This window comes from Ornithorhynchus anatinus, chromosome 8, assembly GCF_004115215.2.
Source record: "Ornithorhynchus anatinus isolate Pmale09 chromosome 8, mOrnAna1.pri.v4, whole genome shotgun sequence".
Classification (NCBI taxonomy): domain Eukaryota; kingdom Metazoa; phylum Chordata; class Mammalia; order Monotremata; family Ornithorhynchidae; genus Ornithorhynchus; species Ornithorhynchus anatinus.
The window spans coordinates 42,138,696-42,147,904 of NC_041735.1; the positions used below are offsets into that span (position 1 = coordinate 42,138,696).

The 9,209-nt window shown below is 40.1% G+C and overlaps 1 non-coding gene across 1 annotated transcript; it reads left to right on the forward strand.

The window, feature by feature from the left end:
* Positions 1-8,335: 8,335 nt before the first annotated feature.
* Positions 8,336-8,473, forward strand: LOC114814070. Its single transcript, XR_003761812.1, has one exon. It is a non-coding gene; the product is annotated as a small nucleolar RNA SNORA7 (small nucleolar RNA).
* Positions 8,474-9,209: the final 736 nt, after the last annotated feature.

Genomic DNA, 9,209 nt, shown 5'->3' on the forward strand with positions numbered 1-9,209 from the left:
TGGAGGACAAGGACATGCAATAGCTGTGGATTCGGGGTGGGGAGGAGGGTAGGGGGGAGGGTCTCCCTGGTGATCCCTATTAGGTTGCCCACAAGGAACTTTTTCATGTTTCTTTATGATGTCCTTACATTGTTATATTACCTATATGCCCATCATAATAATAATTGTGGTATTTATAAATAGTACTGATATTTAAGTACTTGCTGTGTGCTAAGCACTCTTCTGAGTGCTGAGGGAGATACAGACTGCGAGTCCCAAAAAGGAAAGATTGGTGAGGTAGAAGGCTGGAAAGGAAGTGCAGTGGGATTTTAAGGTAGCTGGAGTGCCCTGATAGACCTTATGAAAAGCACATAAGATATTTAAAGTGGATTGACTCATATCAGAGTCATCTGGTCCCTTTCTCCTTTCCCCTTCCCTTTGTAAACTGACTGGAGAAGAAAAAGTGAGCAAATCTGAGGGAAGCATTTAGCTAAGACTAAAAGAGGTGGTGAAGGAGACAAGTGAAGGAACAGGAAAGGACAAAATGGCCCAAATCACTGATCTTTCAATTTTACTCTCAGATCTGTTTTACCTCTACCTTAGGAAAAAAAACAACAACCACCTAATTAAATGGAAATGATTCAGTTGCATTCTCAGGTAGTAGATAGGAACTAATCCTCATTATTTATAATTACTTGAACATTAACCAAAAAATGTTCATAAATCATATTATCCTCAAGTAATTTTCAGTTTATATTCCTTCCCTTGAAGTTTGCCACATGTCCTGTCAAAATAAGTTCTCATATATGCTCAGCAATTGTGGGTGGCCTGTGATCACCTTGTCAGAGTGTGTTTTACACCCTGAGTTGGTTGCCAGTTTCTGCATTACTTGCTTTTTTTTTTTACAAACTTATGCCCCATATATCATCTCCTTCCTCATTTTTGCTGGCAGTTGCCGATGCTGCACAGCAATTTGCAGTTATTTATGCAGCTTAAACCCTATTGTAAACATCCTTATACTTGATACACAACGACTTCAGTAGTGAGAGCAGAGCTTTTTTGAAATAACCTGCGAGAGGGGAAAAGAGATGGCTGAGGTTAACAGAAGCAATACTTCCTGTTGTATTAAGCCAAAATATACATTGTTGCAGCTTCTTTTTTGTATTTTTTTCTATTTGTGGTGGATTTTTCATTTAGAATTAAAAACAAATCACAGCTGGCTGTTTACTTGCTATTGTTAGGTCACAACCTGCACTCAGATAGAGCACACATATCACCGTGTGCATGGAATTTTCTTGGCAATTTAATAAGGATAGCAGAACCCTCCTGCATTTGCACAGCACCTTTCTTCCTAGCCTCTCAAAGTCCTCTCTAAACATGATTTAATCCTCACAACACCCCTCTGCGGCATATAAGGATGACAGACAATTTTACGGGCCCAAGTGGAATTCGCCTTATGGTGGCAAGTTGATATGAGAACAGGAAGAGTGCAAAAAAGAGGGGAAATTGTGATTCCTTCTCCCCCCCCCCCCCCCTGCACTCCGAATACCCCACGAGAGTACACCTAGCTTTAACAGAAATAAGGGTCAGACTGTCGTAGGTGCAGGGTCAACAGCCAACCACCGCTACTGTTGTGGACTCATGGCTCTGGACAAGGGAGGAACACCCTCGGATTGCTTAGATCAGGGCCGCTGTTGCAATTAGGTGGGAAGTAAGTATTATGAACTCCACTTTATAGACAAAGGAAATAAAATCCAGGGAGGAAAAGCTGTCGGCTGCTGTAATTTATTCCTATTAATGTCCGTCTCTCCCTCTAGACTGTAAGCTCCTTCTCTCTAGTCTGTCATACTCTTCCTAGTGCTTACTTCAGGGCTCTGCTTACAGAAAGTGCTAAATAAGTACCACAGATTGATTTGCTACCAACAGATACTTGTAGGTGACAGGTCAGTGAGCCATAAATTCATTTCAGCCTTCTGGCTAATCCCTCTTCCATTAAGCCATGACTGACACTAACTGGGAAAGTGTATACGTGTGAAAACAGTTATTTTCCTCCTATCATGTAGGGTTTGCATTCCTGATACACCCCTTGCTGTAGAAAACTCATACTATATACTATGCGGGCCTTGACCAATGCCGCCACCTCATTTGCCAAGCTGTCATTCTGCCACTGCATCACACTCTAACCAACTGGGCACACGTTGTTGGAAAAAACCATCCCCAGTTTCCCATCAGCATTCTATCCAAAAACATGTAACACTACAAGAAAGTATCTAATCGTAGGGCCATGTGTTTGACTTTAAATATATTCCATTAAGGAGTGGGTTTCAGAAATGTCACATCTCCTGTTGAATGTAATTGAGAATGGCAGTTGGCTATTTGAGAGAGTTATCGTGTGAAGAAAAGAATATTTTTACATAGTGTTTTCAGATATATAAGCAGGTTAGGCATAGTCCGGGTCCCACTTGGGATTCGCAGAGAAGGTAAGTGACTTGCCCAAGGTCACAAAGCAGACAAGTGATGGAGTGTGATTAGAACCCAGGTTCTCTGATTCCCAGACCCCTGCTCTTTCCACTAGGTCATGCTGTTTCTCTCTTGTTTTCATAACATTTTTGTGATAATGGGCACATTGTACCCACTTTACAGATGAAGCCTCAACTTCATCCCCTGCCCTATGCCTTTGCCCTGCTACACGATATGTGTGTTTGTGTGTGTGTGTGTGTGTGCACGCGCACGTTCACGTGGATTTTAATACCTATGACTTGAGCTGTATCTCTAAGGTGTGGCTTCGACTCGACTCTAGAAAAGTTAAGTCTTCGTTCAAGAGGAAAGCATCAATCAGGCATACTGAGAGGCTAGGGAGCAGGAAATCATGCTACGTAAATGTCATACTTGTACATTTTTGCCCAAAGAAAATAAACAAAATGCACACATGTTCTAATTAAATAGGCAGTCCTCGTTTGCCCAACCTAATGATCTTGCACCTACTGCAGCACTTAGTACAAGGCTTGACACATATAAGCACTTAGTAAGTACTGCTACTACTAATATATCTTTCCTCCAAAGCCCTGTCCTCTTCTTGACTTCCCTGTCGCTGTGGATGGTACGACCCTCCTTCCCGTCTCTCAAGCCCGCAACCTTGGTGTCATCCTTGACTCAGCTCTCTCATTCACCCCACACATCCAAACCATCACCAAGGCCTGCCGGTCTCACCTTATAATACCGCCAAGACCCGCCCTTTCCTCTCCTTCCAAACGGCTATCTTACTGGTACAGACTCTCATAATATCCCGGTTGGATTATTGTGTCAGTCTGCTCTCTGATCTCCCTTCCTCCTGTCTCTCCCCGCTCTGGGCATGTCACTCCCCTCCTTAAAAACTTCAGTGGTTGCCTATCAACCTCCACACGAAACAAGAACTTCTCACTGTAGGCTTCAAGGCTCTCCATCACCTTGCCCCCTCCTACCTCTCCTCCCTCCTCTCTTTCTACTGCCAACCCCGCACACTCCGCTTCTCTGCCGCTCACGTCCTCACCGTCCCCCGTTCTCGCCTATCCCGCCATTGACCCCCGGGCCATGTCCTCTCGCTGTCCTGGAATGCCCTCCCTCCTCACCTCCACCAAACTAACTCTCTTCCCCTCTTCAAAGCCCTACTGAGAGCTCACCTCCTCCAAGAGGCCTTCCCAGATTGAGCTTCCCCTTTTCCCTCGGCTCCCTCTGCTGCCTCTTTGCTCCCCCCTCACCTCCCCTCAGCTAAGCCCCCTCCCCCCCTTTCCCTCTGCTCCTCCCCCTCTCCCTTCCCCTCTCCTCAGCACTGTGCTCATTTGTATATATTTTTATTACCCTATTTATTTTGTTAATGAGGTGTACATCCCCTAGATTCTATTTATTGCTATTGTTTTTGTCTGCCTGTCTCCCCCGATTAGACTGTAAGCCCGTCAATGGGCAGGGATTGTCTCTATCTGTTACTGAATTGTACATTCCAAGCGCTTAATACAAGTGTTCTGCACATAATAAGCGCTCAATAAATACTATTGAATGAATAATAATAATAATATTGAAAATAATAACTTTACTATACAATGTTACTGAGACAGTTGGGACACTATATGACTTGCATTTCCTGACTGTATGCCTCTAATCGATGAGTTTTACTGAACTTGAAATGTGAAAATGGTTTGAACTGTAAATTCTAGAACTCAGCCAGGTACCCAGCACAGGTCACATCTACATCACTCCACTCATACTAGGGAAGTGATATTCTACTATATAAAAGTAGCCATATGTTTACTCTAGTTTGTTCTTTTTGTCCTTCCTCTCATACATATCAAGGGCAACTGGTCAGGCTTAAATAGAAATCTTATATTTGCTTATCATTTGAGTTTAGTAGTTCTACACCAGCTTCTAAATGGGTCCTTTCTCATATATCTGCCTGTCACTGCTACTTTTGTCTGTCGAAGACAGTTGGTAGCTAAGGGTAAAAACCACATCTTATTTTATTTTCTTTAACGGTTCAGTCATGCACAAGTGAATGACTAATAAATGCTTCCTAAAGAAGTTCCTAGATGCAGAATACTTGAACTACAGTCAGTAGGATCTTGAACCTAAACCTTCAGCAGTCAGAGGTCATTTAACAATCATTTTCTTTGTGAAATGACTAGCACTTTTTTTCTGAATATTCTAGTCAGCCCTTCTTGCAATTAGATTTCAGTGACGTTTCCCTCAGTCTTTCTGTCGGGAATCAGGATTGCCTTAGGTTTGAGCACACTCTATTCAGAAAACTCACTTAAAAATGAAAATAATTTTTATTTAAAATTTTTGAAACATCTTTCAGAACCAAAAAACATTTTTGAAATCATTTTACAAATTTTGTTTTTGAAATAAAAGAGTTATTTCCTGCTGATTTGGCTTGATGATCATATCCTATTCTGTGAAATAGGTATGTGCCTCTCTCAAGCTCTAGAATAAAACTGACTTGACCCATTTCTGTTATCAGATTCTTTTTCTACTGCTATATTTCCTTGAGAGTAGAGCTGTATTATTGTCCTCAGCCGTAATATGATCTATACTCCTAGTCTACTTTGAGCTGTTTATCATTTGCTTTGCTATTTCGGTTAGAATTAATCTTTGAAAAACAGATTACACTCTAAAATGCTTTACAGCTAAAAGCTCCATCATGACTTTTTCACAACTTGTTAATGGAATAGAAACCAGCTAGGTAGCTGTGTTCTAGGTACAGTAATGAGTGCTTACCACTGCATTCATTGAATCCATCAGCACTGTTTCACAGACATCTAAGAAGCCTATTTGCTTCATAAATCATTGAAATATTCCAAGACTTTTTGTATGAGCCAGAAATATTCTTAAAGTGTTTAGCATCAATAATAATGAAAACTGGCACCACAACATCTTAAGCAATCTAAAATATGGTACGGTAAAGTCCGGCTTGACTTGCATTGAAAGATGACTAAAAATAAGAATATATCATAACAGTGTCAGCCTGGGTAATGTTGCTTCACCGTAGGGCGCGTGTTACTTTTAAAACGATTCTTTGCCTTCTCTTTTAATTCAGCTACTGCGGCCAAGCTGTTGTTGTTTGTTCTCAATGCAGTTAATTAATCAGTTAATCAATCACTGGTATTTACCGAGCGCTTACCATTTGCAGGTCACTGTACTAAGCACTTGGGAGAGTACAGTACGATGGAAGTAGTGGACACAGTCCCTGCCCATAGCAAGCTTAATCTAGAGGAGAGTTTTTAGTCTGGAGGGGTGGAAGAGAAGGAACCTATACTTCAGTCTGTTCACTCCAAGGAGCAGGAAAAATTGGGAGTACTTAGAGCTGCCATGTTGGGTTTCTGAGACGGCTCAGTAGAGAGTGCAATTTTAGGTAAAAACGTTTTCATCAGAGAGTCACGTGTAGTAATTGTTTTCTGTTGGCAAAAGAAATATAGATTTTTAGCAAAGAGAAAAGTTTATCTCCAAAAACTTTCATTGGAAATGGGGCAGGGTGGTCATTTGGGATTTGATACAATTTCCTGTTTCCATTAAGGTAGTGCAGGAAATCTGGGTTTTACAGCAATGCAATAATCTGTAGGCCATAGTGAAGCAAATGTTATTCTCTTCATATAGTTAAATGGGAAATATTAGGTCTCTGACACAATTCAGGTTTAAGAGTCGTCTTTTAAACTTCCACCCATCAAACCATCAGAAAGTGATGCTCTCTATATGTATTAAGGTGTGTTAAATTAAAGCATAAATAAAACTATTTAATTGATAATCACCATGTTCAGCATTATTTACATTGGGAATTATAAATGCAATACCTGTGAAATAGCTAATAAAATACTCCTAGAGTAATTAAATTCTATACTGTCTTAACTTCCAAAAGGCTCAGGAAGGACCATGTCTTAATATTTTAGAACTGAAAGTTACTTACTCTAGAATCTTTTACTTTGCATACAGTAAAATAATCATTTCTATTCAAATGGCACTCTGATATCCCCAAACTAATTCCTTTCCATTTCAACCACTAGGTTGAGTCTGGGTGTATACTGGGCCAGATGTATGCAGGAGCTTCAGGTTCTGTATTCCAAGCCCTCAGGCAGTGAGGGACCCTATAAAAACTAATCTAGAATATTATATGGGGGGAAATAGAGCTATACATTGTATGATATGGCTATGATTTGGGTCATTCTAAGGGAAGATTGTGACTCTTTTGAAGTAAGACTATATTCTCTATGTTTTAAGAGTTAAATGTAGCCACAGAACAGCTTATGTTAATTAAAAAGGAAGTTGTGGTATAGCATAAATACTGTTAATATAAGAATTGTGATTTTTAAATTGGAAAAAAACATATACAGGAGTCCCACAAAATACAAAAGCCTCTGTCCCACAGAAAGTTTAATCTGGTAACGAATGAACAAATATAAAAAATCTTTTTTTGGTTCTGAAAAATGTTTGAAAACTTTTTAATAAAAAGTATTTTCATTTTTAAGTGAGTTTTCTGAATAGAGTGGATTCAAACCTAATGCAGTCCTGATTCCCGACAGAGACACAGAGAGGAACATCAGTGAAATCTCATTGCAAGAAGCACTATTCACAAAAATAGGTGCTAGTCATTTCATATATGTTAACACACATATATATATATGTGTGTGTGTGTGTGTTAACATATACATATATATATATCAGATGATGCTGATGATAATGCTGATATATATATAATATGTGTCTGTGTAGATATCTCTGTCTCTATATCGATATATATATAACATATATCATGTAAATAGTCCTGTCTATCCATCTACTTTTTTGTCTGCCTATGGTAGTAATTGCATTTATTAGCATTAACTGTCTGCCATATCCTGTATTGAGCACTTGGATTCTACAACAGATGCCAGAGACAAGGTCTCCTCACACAAAGAGTTTACAGTGTCCCCGTCTCTCTGTCCAGCTGCCCATCTATTGCCTTTATATATTCAGATGAGTTTTAACGGTCTCACATCCAAAGAGTCATTAATACCCTTGGCATATCAATTTATTTAAAACATTCTACCTCCTCTTCCAAATTCACCTCAAAACTGTGTATGAACACTACAGGAATTCTGACAGGGGAAATAAGCGCTTAGCTTTAGAGAGGCATCTACCAGAAATAAGGTTCCTCTTTTGTTTTACTTCATTGGAAATATTATGGATGGGTCAGGCCTCCCTGGAAACTGCCTGGTGATCAGAGAACACTCCTACCTACTCCTGACCCATCCCTCTGCCCTCTTGAACTTTCCCTTCCTTGCTCCTCAACTTTTATTGCGGCTTTCTAATTTTTTCTCCACTTCCTCACATTTCCTGGATGCCCTCACCCATGACTACCTATGCCTGAGTTGCTAATTTTTTAAAGGAAGCTAATGTTATAAAGTCAAAACCTATGTGTTGTAAACACAGGATGTATATTTAGAAATATTTTAAGTGCTCTTCATCATAACTCAAAACGTCTTAAGTCAAGGTCTGCTAGATTTTATAGTATTAATAGTTCACATAGCACCATGTCAAATACACCATTTTTGGAGAGAGTGAGAACTTTCAAGACACTGGATTTGCAAACAGAGAATTACTAGTCTTTTAACTCTCCAATAGGCAAAGAGGTATTAGTGACTCCCAGCTGAACCTATACCTAGCTTCAAAACAATTTGTCATTCTGCCACTTGCTGTGAGACCTTGAGCAAGTCATTTAACTTCTCTGTGCTTCAGTATCCTCATCTGAAAAATAGGGATTGAATATATCTTCACCCTTCTGTTTAGACTATGAGCCCCATGTGGGATAGAGACTGTTTCCCTTTGGATTATTTCATATCTATCCCAGTGTTTTCCCTTCTCAGGGTCACATCTCGAGAGTTTCTAGTACTCTACCAGTCTCAACTAAGGGAGGAAGAGTCAAGCAGAGGCATATCCTTTCCATTCCTAGCTTGGGCAGTGGTTAGTGAGTGGAAGGCAATCTGCCACAAGTCAGAACTCACCTGTGCTGGGCAGCAGTGGCATGGGAGAGAGACTCGATTTTACTATGTGAAAGGAGGCACTGGTAAACCACTTCCATGTTTTTACCAAGAAAACTCTATGGATACACTACTAAAACGATTGCAGACGGAGATAGGGTTTTCTGGGAGGGTTGTGTCCATGGCATCACACTTAACAAATACCATCATTATTACCTTTGACTTTGATCTCTCTTCCATTCACCTGGTTCTGTTTATTTTTCTAGTGTAGTATTTTACAAATCCAACCCTTTCTCTGAATTCCCCCAGGTGGTGCCCTAATAGAAGCCTCTGTCTCTTCCAAACTGGATCGTAGAAATATTTCCTTACTTGTTTACTGACTCTAGTCTCTTCTCTTTCCAATCATTTTATATGCATCCTCTTTCCCAAACGTTGACCTATTCACATAACTCTTCTCAAGATCCACCAAGGGCTGTCTATTGCTGCTTGCATTCAGAGTCCAGCAATTGTACACAGGCATCACAGTGCTTCATTCTTCATGCCTACCTCAGGTCCACTCCTATAACACCTCATCTCACTCACTCTTCTCTGTCCATCTAACTCCTCACTGCCCCTCAAACTTGATTTCCATTTAAAATATGTTTTCCAATTTCTCTCCGCGACAGTTTCTTGCCCCTCTTACATAGCTTATTTTTGTCTTTTATTTTCAATGGTATGTGTAGTAGCCTTCGAAAAGAGCTGATCGTAAGT